The 14,465-nt window shown below is 38.5% G+C and overlaps 1 protein-coding gene across 25 annotated transcripts in view; it reads left to right on the forward strand.

The window, feature by feature from the left end:
• The window catches only part of FARS2 (phenylalanyl-tRNA synthetase 2, mitochondrial), a 537,315-nt gene that overhangs the window by 152,575 nt on the left and 370,275 nt on the right, over window positions 1-14,465 (forward strand). The window lies entirely within an intron of this gene.

A 14,465-nucleotide genomic window follows, 5' to 3' on the forward strand; every position in this document is an offset into this window, starting at 1 on the left:
TGGATATGGGTGGTGAGCACACATGTATGTGCTTTTATTATTCTTTAACCTTGATATTCTTGTACACTTTTTAGGAATGATTTATTGTGTAGTTTTTTTAGGAAAGAAAAATGGACCAAGAGTATTAACAGCCAATTAATTGATAGAAGAGACATGTGATCAACCAATAAATAAAGGCCAGCTTTATCAGTGAGCAAGAATTGACCACATGTTGTTTCAGACACATTTGATTAGCAAAAATTAACAATCTTGATAATAGCAAGTATCTAAAAAAGTCATAAATCTTACACCCTTCTAGTAGAGTGTTAATAGATAGTTGTTACCAGTTTGTATATTCATTTGGTGATTTCCAAAAAACTGTGTGCTCGGTGATCAGGCATTCTTTAAAAAATATTTAAAAAGAACAATGTACATCTGTACATTGAATACTTTATAGTACTCACCATAAATAAACTGGAAGTACCTATGTCAACATGGATGAGGTTTTAATACAATATTGAGAGAAAAATAGAGTAATATTAAACAGTGATATCTTTTTATAGGTATTTCAAAATATGCCCAATAACTCATGCTCTCCCTGTGTACTTGCTCATGCTTTCTCTCTTTCTCTCTCTTTGTTTCATTTGCTCTTTTTCTTTCTCTACATACACAAATACATGTGCACATATCACAATCACATGTACAGTATTTTTTTGTTAGATAAATGTTTAGGTAGGGGTGAAAAAATTACATGGGAATGATAAACACAAAAATCAAGACAGTGATTACCTGTGAGGTAATGAGGGGGGTGAATGGTACCTGGCATCATCATTGTTTGCAAATGATGCAAAAATGTAATGATTATTTGGAGCATAGAAAGATTTTTGAGACTAAAACATTTGAGAACCATAATTCTATAGCTTCAAAACTAAATATTTACAAAACACTTATTGAGACATTTATTTTGTGAAGAATAGCAAATTTCATGTTTGACAGACACATCAGAGGGAACCCAAAGAAATCATGTATTGGTATTTATTTAATTTGATTTAAAAATATTAATAGAAAAGTAGGTACCCGGGCCAGTACTTAAAGAAGCTATATGTTTTCATTTGTCCCTGGCGATGCCTTGTCCTGTTTCACCAGCTCTGCTCTGTACAAGTTTACTGGGAATACACGCAAGGGCTCTGTGGGAGGCAGCCATTCTGTAGCTTGTTCTGTCCTGCTGGCTGCAGTCTGTTTCCTAGTGTGTCTGTATTCTCCTTTGATTACTGCCTCTTGGCCAGTTTTATCCAGGTTCTTTCTCTTACATACTCACATATGCAAGCAATTCTTCCTCCTGAATTTAAGATTATTCGTGATAAGCCTTTCTTTGGTCAGAAACAACGGGGAATGTTTTTATAGAAAAGATGACTGAGAGTGTACAGAGAAGCTTTTGATATAATCCTGACCACAACACATTACTAAAATACTACCTCATCAAGATGTTTGTATGAAGTTCATATTCCATCCTACCTCCAACCCTCTTTTAAAAAAAAGTAGTCGTTGTTCACCATTTCTTCCTGTAGGAGTGTGGTTTAAGCTTCTTGCCTGTAATGATTCAATCCTTTGTGGAGTGGATATCTTTCATTTTGAACAACTCCTTTGAAATCTTTTGTGATTCATCTTTATTTAAAAGCCACTCTCATTTATCATTAGAAAATTTCCCTTTTGCTCCCTTTGATATTCTCTCCCACTTTCCAGATGGTTCATTAGAACCCTCCTGTTCTTAGGCTCTTTTTTCCAAGCTTCCCCACTGTTACTCTAGCGGTTTTGCCAAGGGTAGCCTCTTTATTCCTGCTTTCTGTCCCAAATCACTTTCCTGTCTTTCGGTAAATGACAGGGTTTTATTTTCCACCATGTGGTTATTGGGTTTCCTTAATAGCCTCATGCAGAGAGGCTTTATTGAAGACATTTTTATTTGGCCGTGATAGATTATAGTCACCATGTTTTCCTAATCTCTTCTCTAAAACCTTTTAGGAGGGACTCCTCTTGCTAAAGACACACTTAAATTAAAACGGCTTTAACTTCTAAAATTCTTTTTTTCTCTACCCAAATGTTTACTTAGGTGTATCTCTTGACAGTGAGGCAACTGATCACAGCCAGGAGCCCACAATATATTGGATTTGAGTAATACCCCATGATTTGAGGACAAAGGAGGGTTTGGAGAACCATTTAAAGAGAGGCTGGTCTCTGTTTTCTGTGGTACAGGGTTTTTGCAGATAATTACTTCTTGCTTTTAACAAGACAGAAATGAATAGCCTCTTAATCTGAGACCTTGTCCACAACCCTCATTGAACTTCCAGCACGTACTGCTTTGAATTGTTGGCTTATGTACATCTGGTACGGTATCTCCAGCTGGTTAGTCAGTTCCTTAAGGGTGTCACTCTATCTTCTCTGTGCCTCCTGTCTCTAACCCAGGGTCCTGCCCAGCAGTTGGTAGATGTGGCATTTGGATGTCTTCCTTGTTCTAGTCTGCCAACTTACACTCTGTAAAAGGTGGCAGCTAACATAGTTAAGTCTGTGATAGTTCATCTATCAGCTTTTCTGGTTGGGCATTCTCAACTATTTCTCATGCTCTAGCCTTCCAGAAGAGTGGATATATCAGTCAGGCTGGATTATAAGACAGAAAACATATTGTAACCCTATCAGGGAAGAATTATTAAGTACAACACAGAGAATTGGGGTAGTGAGGGATTGGTTAGTAAGAAGAGAACTCTAGAGAGTACAGAATAAGCAGATATAAGGCACAGCTGTGCTACTCCTAGGACTGACACGGAGCTCCCAAGGAAGAGCCTCTCCCCCTCCTCCTAGCCGGTGATCATTGAATGACACAGGTGGTAGTGGCGTTAATGCTGCTGGAATTGCTGGGTATCCATGCTCTGGTATTTGCTGGAAATCTGCTCTCCAGACTTCAGTAAAGCTGTTTTGGGGGAGGTGTCTTGCAGGAAGCCCTCTTTTATGAAACTGCCTAAGAGGGGTAATTGGGGAAGCAACGGGCTACTGTGGGACCACCTGGGGAACTGAGTGCTGCTGCTTGCATTGCTGGGCACCATCCAGCAAGAATCCCTTTCTAATGTCTCTCCAGTGACCTCTACTGGCAGAGTTTAACGTTGTGTCAGATGCCACAGGAAAAATACTTAAAGCCCAACTTGGTTTTCACAGAGCAGTCAATGAAGGATTGATTTCTGGCTCAGAGGCAGTGCATTTATAACTGGCACAATCAGCTTTCTCCCTTTCCTGAATATCTGTAATTCTTTAGGGAGATAGGTTGTTATTAACCCAGTAAAGGGGGTGCCAGGAAAAGTCAGATTTATGAAGACAGAAACACTTGTTCTTGATTCTAATTTAAAATTTCTGAATATAATTTAGGTAGTATGGATGCTCTCTAGTTATTGGCTTTTAGTACATCAGGTACATAGAGGATAGAGGACATTTTGAAGGGTAAAAGCTTGCAGTCCTGAACCAATATAGCACCCAGAGAAAAAAACATGGATATTCTCTATATTTCATTCCTCCAAGATCTCAGGAAAATTTTTACCATTTATATTCAACATTTGCTGTTGGAGGCCCAGGGGGCCTCATTAAGTTGCACTAAATCCATGTAATCACAGTAACGATATTTTTGTACTAGTTGAAGTGAAATGTAAAAGTAGCAAAAATATTTTCACAATGATATGCCGTTTCACAATAGACTTCATATCTTGCTGGAGACCACATTTCTTTGCCTGGTGCCCATTCTGAAAGCTACTTGTACGGAGGGAGTGGCATACTTTACATTTTCAGCTTGCTAGGTGCATGCATGATGGTAGTCAGAGGGAGCTTTCTTTACTCGCAAGCCTCAGGACCAGCTAGAATTTGTGTATGCACATCCTGTTGAATTGTATGTTAGATACCTGGGTCTACACTTAGATGTGAGGGATGACACTCCTGCTGTTTGACTGATAGTGTGCCCTTTACAGGCACATTCGGTATCTTCTTTCTGAGGCTTTGTCCTTGAATTTACTGTCTATTGAATCCTCTGGACTCATTCTGGGGTAGTTCTCTGTGAAATTGTAAACTTCAAGTATGAATGAATTTGAAAGATAAAATGGAGTGTTTGTAAACTGAGTGTCATCTAAACACAATGATATTTTTTAGCTCTATAGAGACTTTTTATATAATATTGTATATGATTGATAACATTTTATCATAGCAATGGTTTCTAACCTTTTTCTTTTACCATTTGAGAATCTGCTGAGAGGTTTGGTCTGCCCCCCCACCACAGGATTTTGTATATGGTTTAAGGAATATTATATGCTCTTGTGTTAGGTTATACTATTGGAAGTCATTGTCAAGGGAAAAAAAAATAGTTCAGTCTCTATGTCAGCAATTCCCAGCCTAAGTCTGTAGTAAATTGGAAAAGCTATTGTTCTTTATTCTCTTAGCAATTTTCTTTCTTCCATCTTCTCCTTTATAATACTTCTCTTGGGTCACCTGGGAACTAAGCTGGGATTATGTTTGGTGGTGGATTACATAAACAGCAGGAGAATTTAGGGTTAAATTAGCTATAAGAAGGCAGAGAATACTGCCTAACTTGGAAATGGCCAGATGTCAGCTATTGGGGTGATGTGAGGTTTGGGATCAAAGTCATCAGCTAAGTGCCAGAGGCTGCCTGAGAATAGGAGGGTAAATTGAACATGTTTGGGAAAGCCAAGGGAACATTTTCTGCCTAAGTCTGAGAGCCTCTGTCCAGAGGCAGGGAATATTCCTGAGCAGTGACCATTCAGATTCAAGAAATAGAAATAGCTGTTCCATGTTTAGAAATCTCATTAGGCACAGAGCTACCTGGAGATGGGACTCAGGTTCAGAGTTGGGTGGCATGGATCTTGTGGGGAGCCTATCTTACTACACATACATTGAGAGGTGACTCTTGGAGGCCTGTTATGTGTTGGAAGTTTAGATGATTTGTTCTGTTTGTAGTGTTTATGACCCAGGCTTAAGCCAAAACATAGAAGGATTTGCATTAGACAAGCAGAAAGAATAACTTTCTCACCATGAGAATTGTAAGTAACAGATTGTTTCAAAGGGAATTTGGGTTACCTTCTCCAGGGGGATAATTCTCAATATTTTTACCATGTGGACTCTTAGACAAGGTGAATAACTCTTCAGTTCAGTTCCCCCAACTCTCACCTTTTTAGTGCAAAAAGAACTGTGTAATACAAATGATGTGTTATTTCTCAGGGAATTTTGTGGGTAGGACCACGTAGAATATTTAACTATCTGCTTTGACAATAGTGGTATAAATGATTCTTATTTGAACTATAGTGTCTTAAATACAAATGTAAGATATAATTGTTAAGTGTTGATTCTATCATGTATCAATATATATTGTACTATAGTGTTTATCAGGTAACCCACAAAAATTCATTCATAATGATACAATCAACATTGGTTTTTTGTTAAAAGGCTCAACATTTGAAATCTACAGCCAACTTAGGGTACCACTAAAGATCGACTGATAATTTTCTTGTGAATTGTAGAGATTCCAACTTTTTAATTGTGTTTAGGGCATTAGGAGACTTTCGGTATTGTCCATTTATATTAGGGTTCTTCAGAAACAGAACAAATAAGATGTGTGTGTGTGTGTGTGTCCACCTGTATATGATTTATATAAAGAGATTTATTTAAGGTGGCTCATATGATTATGGAGGCTGAGAAGCCCAGACCAAAGGCCTGAGAAGCAGGAGAGCCAGTGGTGAAGTTTCAGTAGGGATCCAAGTCTGAGTGAAGACTGGTGTCCCAGCTTAAGGGGAATAAAAAATAAAAAACAAAATATAAAATTAATATAAAATAATATAAAATAAAATAACGAGAGGCAGAGGGAAAATTCTTACTCAGTTTTTTATTCTATTCAGGCCTTCAAAGGTCGGATGAGGCCCACTCCAACTGGGGAGGGCAGTCTGCTTACTCACTCTGTTGATTCAAATATTAACCTCACCCAGGAGCACCGTCACAGACACATCCAGAAATAATGTGTAACCAAATATCTGAGCGTCTCATGGCCCAGTCAAGTGGAACATACAACTAACCATCACACTGCTCTTGGGCAGCCAGACTTTATGGTGGAACTTTGAGAGTCCCTCATCAATTCCAATAACGCCTTAATTCTGTTCTATGGATGCCTTGTTTTAGAAATTCCTAGTAAGCCATTTAGCCAGTAACTAGTAAGTAGCTTTTATTTGTACGTGAAAGTATTAAAGTAAGGAATTATGCACTTTTTGCCCTTCAGGATTGAGCAAAAGACTTGAACTTCGGGTCGTTGGCCTTTGGAGCTGATCTATGAGCCTTGGCACTGTGTATGGAAAATGTTTTCAGTAGTGGTGCTGCTTTTTCTGGAAATGACACCATCTTTTGAGCTGGTGAAAAGAGAATCAAATCATGGCTCTGAATTTCACACTCTAAGGACCTTAGATAAATTATTTAACCACTTGGAGCCTCAATTTTCTTTATTAAAACAAGGACAACTCTTAGGTTGTGGTTAAAGAAGCTGGCATGATGCTTTGTGACTGGGAGTTGCTCAGCAAATGTTAGCTCTTCTACCCATACCCTGCGTTTGTCTTCTAAGTAGATGTTTGCCCCATTCCTGTTTAGTGTAGATCTACCTGTGCGTCATCAACATGGATCAGATATCTTGTGGGTCTTAGTTTTTAGATTTGATCATTTGTAAAGCCACTTCTGTCTTTTCTGTTGATTAGTAATATGACTTCTGTCATCTTCCTTTAGAGTAGGCGATAGTATTTAGATGGGTCTCAGTACTGTTATATTTCATCCCCTGGCATCACGAATTAGCTGTTTAGCTACCTGAAGAAAAAAATGCAGTTCCTTTCTCTCTGTTTTATCTGTCATCATGGCCTAGGAAAAGGATGGCAGGAATCACAATTTTAAAGTTAACAGCAAATGCATGAAGTTTCTCCTTTAAATGGTGGTTGTCATGAGAACCAGTTCACACTTGGACAGGGCGTTTTTTATTGTTGCCATTGTTGCTTTTTGCCTGAACTCATCCAGACATTGAATCTCTCATGTAGTTTGTGTACAGCTTCATGTAACTTCCTTGCTTTGACGGATGGAAGTTTCTGATGTTTTCTTTATGTAGGTTAGAGGTTGGTAGAATATTAATCTACTTCTTTCTCCCGTTGGTACCTCTATAGGAGAACGCCAGGAGAAGAAAAGTACTGAAAAATATTCTTATCACAATATGTCAGAGTTGATAAAAGTAGGCACAACAACTGACCAGATTTTGGAGATCCCCAAAAGCCTTTAGTAGAATCTTTGGGGCATGAGAAGAGGCAGAAATCACTGATACTCCACCGACATCGCTGCTGAGTGCAGCTGGACCTGCCAGGAAAACGGCTGTGGGGAGACACGTGGGTGCCAGCTAGCTGTCCTGATTACTTCTGATCCTGGCTTCTTGAGAACATGGGTTTTTGTCATTAAGTAAGGAGCTCAGTAGCCTCTATGCTGTATTCAACAGGAGGTTTCTATCATGGAGGCTTAAGTGAGGAGGGATATTGTCTAGCTCAGGGGTGTCAAACTCATTTTCACTGGGGGTCACATCAGCCTCACGGTTACCTTCAAACGGCTGAAATAACTTTAGGACTGTATAAATGTAACTACTCCTTAACTGTTAAGAAGTTGAAATTACATTCAGCCCTTTGAAGGCAACCACAAGGCTCATGTGGTCCCGGTGAAAATGAGTTTGACACCCCTGGTCTAGGGGGACCTGTATGAGTTTGCAGATGGAGGTCCAGTATGTGTGTGGGGGCGGTGGGGGGCGGTTTCTCTGTGAAAACTGCTGAAACCATTGGAACCTGTCCATTTGAGACTTGAGCTTCTGGTCCTGTATAGCATCCTTGCCAGCCAGTATTTTGTTCAGCTGCCTGGCAAAAATTGCCTTTCAATCACCAATGTATTTTTGTAGCATCTCTCACTATGGAACAGTGACTTTTACAAATCTCCTCCCATTATTTCCCTGGCACAAAGTTTCAGGTGAAGGAGAGGAAATAGGACAAGCTGCAGGGAGAAAATAAAGTCTGCTTTTGCAGTTCAGAGCTTTAATGCATTCCCTCCCCTGTGCTAATCTCTGCAACTTGATTAATTGGCATGTGGTGTGTTACAAAAATCCAAGGAATGGCAAAACTGATTCAATATCAATTAGCTAAAACAGGAACAGACTTCCCATGGAGACCCTAGGACAGAGTTGTATTTAACTGGGCCTTTTCAAACACAAGCCTTCTCAAATGATGAACAGTAGATCTCACTTAGGGCCAGTTGTTTAGAGAAATTAAAAACTGTGGAAATTAGCAGCTGAAATCCACTTGGATGAGTCTGCTATCCCTTTAATGTGTCTGTCTATTCATCTCAATAAGACACCCAATCCTTCCTCCAAAGTGATTTGAATACTTAATATTTGCTGAAATGCTTTAGTTGGATTTAAGTAACATAATTGAATTTGCTTGCTGCATTCAGGGGAAATGAAGGCTTGGGAATTCCTGTGGTAAGATATGTGAGCGTGCTTATTTTTTATAAGTGATTCTAACTTATTTTTCTGTCTGTGAACCAAGAATTAATAAACAGTGGGTCTGCCACATATATGAGGCTGTATTCATTGGAGTTACAGGCTTTATCTGTCACTCTCCAGAAGACTAGCTTGTCCCTGGGGCTTAGAGGTGATCTGCTTAGTGGCAAGTTTTGCTTGGACTGAATTGGATATAGATTGCCTGTGTGTTTAGATACCATGTGTTCTTAGAAACCTCATCCTAAACAGAATTGTTGTAAAACAAGTTCCTAAGTGCTGTTCCTTTTGTTTACAGCCTAGTGAGAGAGACAGATAAATTAGAAACTCTATACAACATAATCAGCACAATGAAAGGGTTATGGCCAAGGCACAGAAGGAAGCCTTTATCCCTGAGGGTAATAATAGAAGGCTTACTAAAGAATCTTAAAGAGAAATTTGAAGTGATCTAGGCAGAGAGGGTGCTGTGTTCCAGATAGTGGGAGTAGCAGAGTTGGAGGTATGAAGATACAAAGGAATGTGTGGAGAATTCCTGGACCTTGTGTGGTGGCGGGGCTGGAGTAGGGGGAAGTGATGGGAAATGGTTAGAGACAGGGGTATAAACCGCTTGAGGAAGGGTCTTCTAGGCACCCTTGTGGAATTTGAGCTTTATTTTAAAAAGAATGAGAAATCTTTAATACTTTTTTATGCATAAGAGTGATACAGTCAGATTGGCATTTTAGAAAAAGAATTTTGCAGAGTAGTTCATGGAATAGAACAATGTAGGGAAAGAATGGAGATGATGAGACTAATTAGAAGATTATTTATAATCATCCAAGAAACCACTGCAGGCTAGGACAGAGAAATGGAGGGATGACAGATATGAAAGAATGGACTTGAGAGTGTTTAGTAGATTGAATCTATTGGGCTTGGTAGCTGCATGGGGAAAAGGAAAAACATTGGGAAATACTCTTACTTTTCTTTCTCAGTACTATTCCCAAGGTTAGGGATCCCTGCAGGAGAAATGTGTTTTGGGGTAGGGGTCAAGAGAGCTAGTTGAGTTTGTGATATGTTTAGGTAGAGGATTTGCTAGTGGAGATGTCCAGTAGGCAGGTACATATATGTGTCTGGGCCCTGGCCCCATCGTCAAAGATGGAAATGGAGATTCTGATCCATACAGATGGTAGTTGCAGCTATGAGTTTAGCTGCTTTCATCTAGGGGAGAGGAAGCAGAGTTAGAAGTGTACAAAGCTGAAAATTAGACCCGAGGAATACAAATATTTAGCAACAGGAAACAAGGAGGGGGAAGCTGTGAAGAATGACCAACTTAACTTTGAAGAAGAGGGAGGGTAGTCTGTAGCATGAAATGGGATTAGTGGGAGTTTTGTTTGTTTTGTGGACTGTTTGTTTGAGAGGAAGAATTGAATATGTTTACTGAGGAGAAAGAGCCAGAGATTAAAGGTATAGGAGATGTGAGATGATTTCTAAATAAGAACATCCAAGGAGACAGAAAGTGATGGGATTGGGTGTATTCAGGTCACTAGGAGAGGGGTTACTAATGCCTTGAGCTTGACTAGAGGGGAAGATGTACCTTTTAGTTTTTTTGTTCCTGAACTAAAATGGGCATAAAGGATTGAAGCACAGAGGCAAATGCATTTATGAATAGGAATGAAAGGCTAGAAGTTGGGGACTATCTTATCTGATAACTTTTCTTTTCTCAGGAAGAAGGAAGAACCGATTTTATTTTCCCCCTAGTGAAAGTAGTATAGGTGGGATAGACATTTTCAGGAGTGCGATACATGATTAGAACAGTCTCTGAAGTTAACTGGGGAGAACCTCTAGTACTTCCTGCTCTGAGATTTGATTCTTGACTCAGCACATGCTTAGAGAGGCAGTCTTAAATTAATTAAGTAATTAAGAAGAAATGAGCAGAGGATCTGCTGTGTTCAAGGCACTGTGATGTCTTCCGTACTCTTGAGGTCACACTTGTTATACAGAAACCTTTCCTGTTGCTCCTAAGTTGGTTAAAAATCGCAGTAGCCTGTCTTCTTTCATAGTAAGAGTTTCAAATGCTGCTGTTTGGCCATTAGTCTCTCTTTAGCATGCTGACCTCAATCAGCAGAGTATATGGTCCCTACATTCAGTTTTTGGATTATCGTTTTACTTTAGAATAGTTCTAAGTTTACATAAAAATTGCAAAGACAGTGCAGAGAGTTCTCGTGTACGCTACACTCAGTTTTCCCTATTATTGACAACTTACACTAGTATGTGTATTAATCAGTGAACCAATCTTTATGTATTATAACCTGTATTTATTTTTGTCTATATTTCCAGACCTTCTTGCTGTGGCCTTTCCAATTGTCTTTGGCAGTGAGAGGAGCACTTGTCTATTGATAATTCAGAAACATGAGTGGAATCAGCAATTTAAACAGTCTCTCTTACTGTCTTTGCGATTGTCTTGTACTAACCCCTGTTTCTTACCTCTTTGAGAAATCATACAGTTGAGGGGGGAAAGCCTGAGGAGAACAATAAATACCAACTTGAATTTTATCATGTCAGTATAACTCTGCTGTCAGTTGTATGTGTCTTTTAAAAAGTATCATCATCTAGTAAATACAGTTTGTTAGACAAAAAAAAATCTTTTAAAACATGGGTTCATGAGGAATAAATAATGAAAAGGGTGGTTTTTTGGTGAAAAGATTGTACACCATCACTAGGGGTAACACAAGTTCTCTATCTTCTTTGCTTCCAGATGGCACTGATTTTATACTGGCCCGTCATTTTTGAGCTATACAATTTGGAATTAAAAAGTCTCTTCTGCTTAACATCATGTTTGTGTTCACTAGTGCACTCTGTTTCCATTTCCCACCCAGCAGAACACAGAACTGGGAACCTCTTTTATTTGCTGTAAGAGTCCATTCATAACAAAGCCATTATGAGTGATAAGGAATTTGCTGATGATTTTGTAAGTAAAAATGAAGAGAGCATCTGTATCATGATATCTGCAGTGAAATCATTCTGAAAAAATTTAAATGAGCCTGTCTCTTCAACTCCCCTTCCAAAAGAAGCTGTTATACAACTCTCTTGTGTCCTATGGGCGCCTTTAGGTTTTCATTTCTCAGTTATATTGCTGTCTTCTCACAGCATTCTCCACCCCCTGCCCCATGCTCCCTACTGCCAAAGAATTCTCTTTACTTATTACTCAGAGACTAGTGTTTTTTAAAAAATTTCTGTCTAATAAAGCTGATTATCTCTTGAGTTAGATCCTTTCTAATAGAGTCATACAGCTAAATTAAACATTCAAAAATATCAGTGTGCAGAAATGATTTATGACTGTAGGAATAGCTTCATTCTAAGACAAAGCACATCAACACCAAAATGTCAATTTGGTACTGTTAGAGGTTTTAAAGCTCCTCCTCATCTTCCCCATTCTTCTCCCATCTCCTCCTCTTATTCCTTCCTACCTTTTTCCTCCTTTTATTCCTCCTCCTCCTTCTCTTTGTCTTTTTCCTTTTCCTCTTCTTCCTCTTCCTCCTCTTCCTTTTCCTCCTCCTCCTGTTTTTTTCTCCTTCTGCTCCTGCTCCTTCCACTTCCCCCCTCTTCTTCTTTATTAAAATTCTGGTTTGTACAGCCTGAGTTCATAGTTATGACCTCATTTATTTTTCTCTTTTTTAATCCTCACCTGAGAACATTTTTTCATTGCTTTTAGAGAGGTAAAGGCGGGGGCAGAGAGGGAGAGAGAGAGACATCAAGATGTGAGAGAGAAACATTGGTCAGTTGCCTCCCGTACACACCACCCTGACTGGGGATTGAACTTGCAACCCTTTGGTTTACGGGACGATGCCCCAATAGACTGAGGCACACTGGCCAGGGCTGACCTCATTTTTTTCTCTTGTACTCAACCTATTTAAACTACTTTGTTTGTCTGTATCACCCAGCAGTATTTTTCCGTTAGCATTATCTTGGATTTTCTCTTCATTACTCGTGTTACTTGTACTTGTATTTGCAGTTGATATTGTTCAGAGCAAGTTTGTTGTTAAGGGCTATTTCATATAGGCTTTAGACTTCTGATCTATTATCTCAGGTTATAAAGATTGACTTATGTATTAACTGAATTGATGATTAGCTTATGAACTGGTTAAAATTTCAAATGCTGTTGAAGTAACCTTATCATATTTGTTTTAATGTTATAATGCAGAAATGCTTTTTAACTTGAAAACATTATCTATTTCTGATTTACCTTTTTAAATGTTGTCTTGATGCTGCCTCCACAATTTCTTGTTCCAATCCTTCCCTTATTTAGGTTATTGAGAAAGCAAGCATAATTTTTTCTCTGACTGTGAGATTAGGCTCACACTCAAACCTGTTACCAAAGGCCAGATATCTCACGGTAGAATGTGGAATTGTTTCGTCAGCAAAGATTGAGTTAAAATGCAGTGAGCTTGTGCTCCTGTGTATCTCACATGGTTAAAGTGTCCTTGTTGGGTATCTTGCCTTTTATGAGCCCCAGACACCATAGGGACTACTTAAATTAACGTTTTATCTTGATTATTTTCTATGCCATGTCACCTTTCAGAGCTTTATAAGGAGAACAGCAATATTAGAAACCCATGACTCTTCCCTCTGGAGAGTTTCTTCTGAACCACTTTTGGGTTTGAACAATGTTTCTTCTGCTTTCTCACTGTATGAAGAGTATTTATGTGTTCAACTTGTAAGCATTTCTATTCTACATTTCTACTACTGTTTCCTTTGGTTCTCTTATTTCCTTTAGTTAAGAAAGAAAGGACTGAGATAACCTGCAGCAACTGCTGGTTTCATGATAGGCACCATAGAAGTATCAGCCTCTCTAGACTTGATAGGGCCTCTGCCACAGAATGCCTTCCTGTTTATGATGCAGAACATTGCTGTAATTCACATTTGGTTTCAAAGCAACTGTCCTCAAATAACTTCACATTGATGCAATTGCACATATTAATGCATTTGAAAAGAAAACCTTATCACTTTTTGAAGTGTTTATTTACATTGTACAATAATAACTTAATTAGGATAAATTGTCACTATGTTATACAGGGTACCAAAAGCAGACTCAGTGTGTGAAACCACTGTAGTGCCTCTCTTTTCATGTTTTATATTCAGTTCTTAATCCCATCCATCGGACTCTGTTGATGCTTTATACGTGGAATCCAAAGACATGATAATGTATATTCTGTCCTGGAAATTACCTTGGAGCCTTGAAGATGCAGTTGTGAGTCAGATTTTGGGTTGAATTTAGGCTCTACAACTTACTCTGTAATAGAGAAGTTATTTAACTTCTCTAAACCCCAGGTTTCTTATTTGAGAAATGGGGAAATGGAACCATGTAGTAAGCAAGGTAAGCACCTAATAAAGTAGCAGCTATAGTAAACGTTCAATAACTGTTAGCCATGGTAGTGTAAGCAGCAGCACAGTTTGATAAAGGATCATTTTACCTGTTGCAGGAAATCAGAGAGACGGGGTGGGTTAGTATTTAGCATTCATATGTAAGGCACGTTATATAGATTAAACCAATGACCAATGGATATTTTTAAATCTCCAAATAGAAAAATGATTGCTTTGGGAAGTCCTAAGTAACTCCTTGAAACTTTGTTATCATCCAAGCCCCATTTACACTTGGCCATTCATAGGATTTTACATAAATGTATGTTATTCTTCTGACCTTTTGCTTTTTTATTTGCTTTTAAAATGTGTGTTTAGAATCTGGACCATTTTAAAAAATTCTTTTGGCATTCTAATTTTTTATTTAATTGGCTTTTGCAATCCACTTTAATTTATTTTTACTTTTTTTTGCACAACAGAAAATACATATTTATTATAAAATAGTGCTTGTTTCATGATGAGAATAGAAAAATAATACTATGAGCTTCTAAAGTTTTGG

Source organism: Desmodus rotundus, chromosome 3 (assembly GCF_022682495.2).
Source record: "Desmodus rotundus isolate HL8 chromosome 3, HLdesRot8A.1, whole genome shotgun sequence".
NCBI classification, from domain to species: domain Eukaryota; kingdom Metazoa; phylum Chordata; class Mammalia; order Chiroptera; family Phyllostomidae; genus Desmodus; species Desmodus rotundus.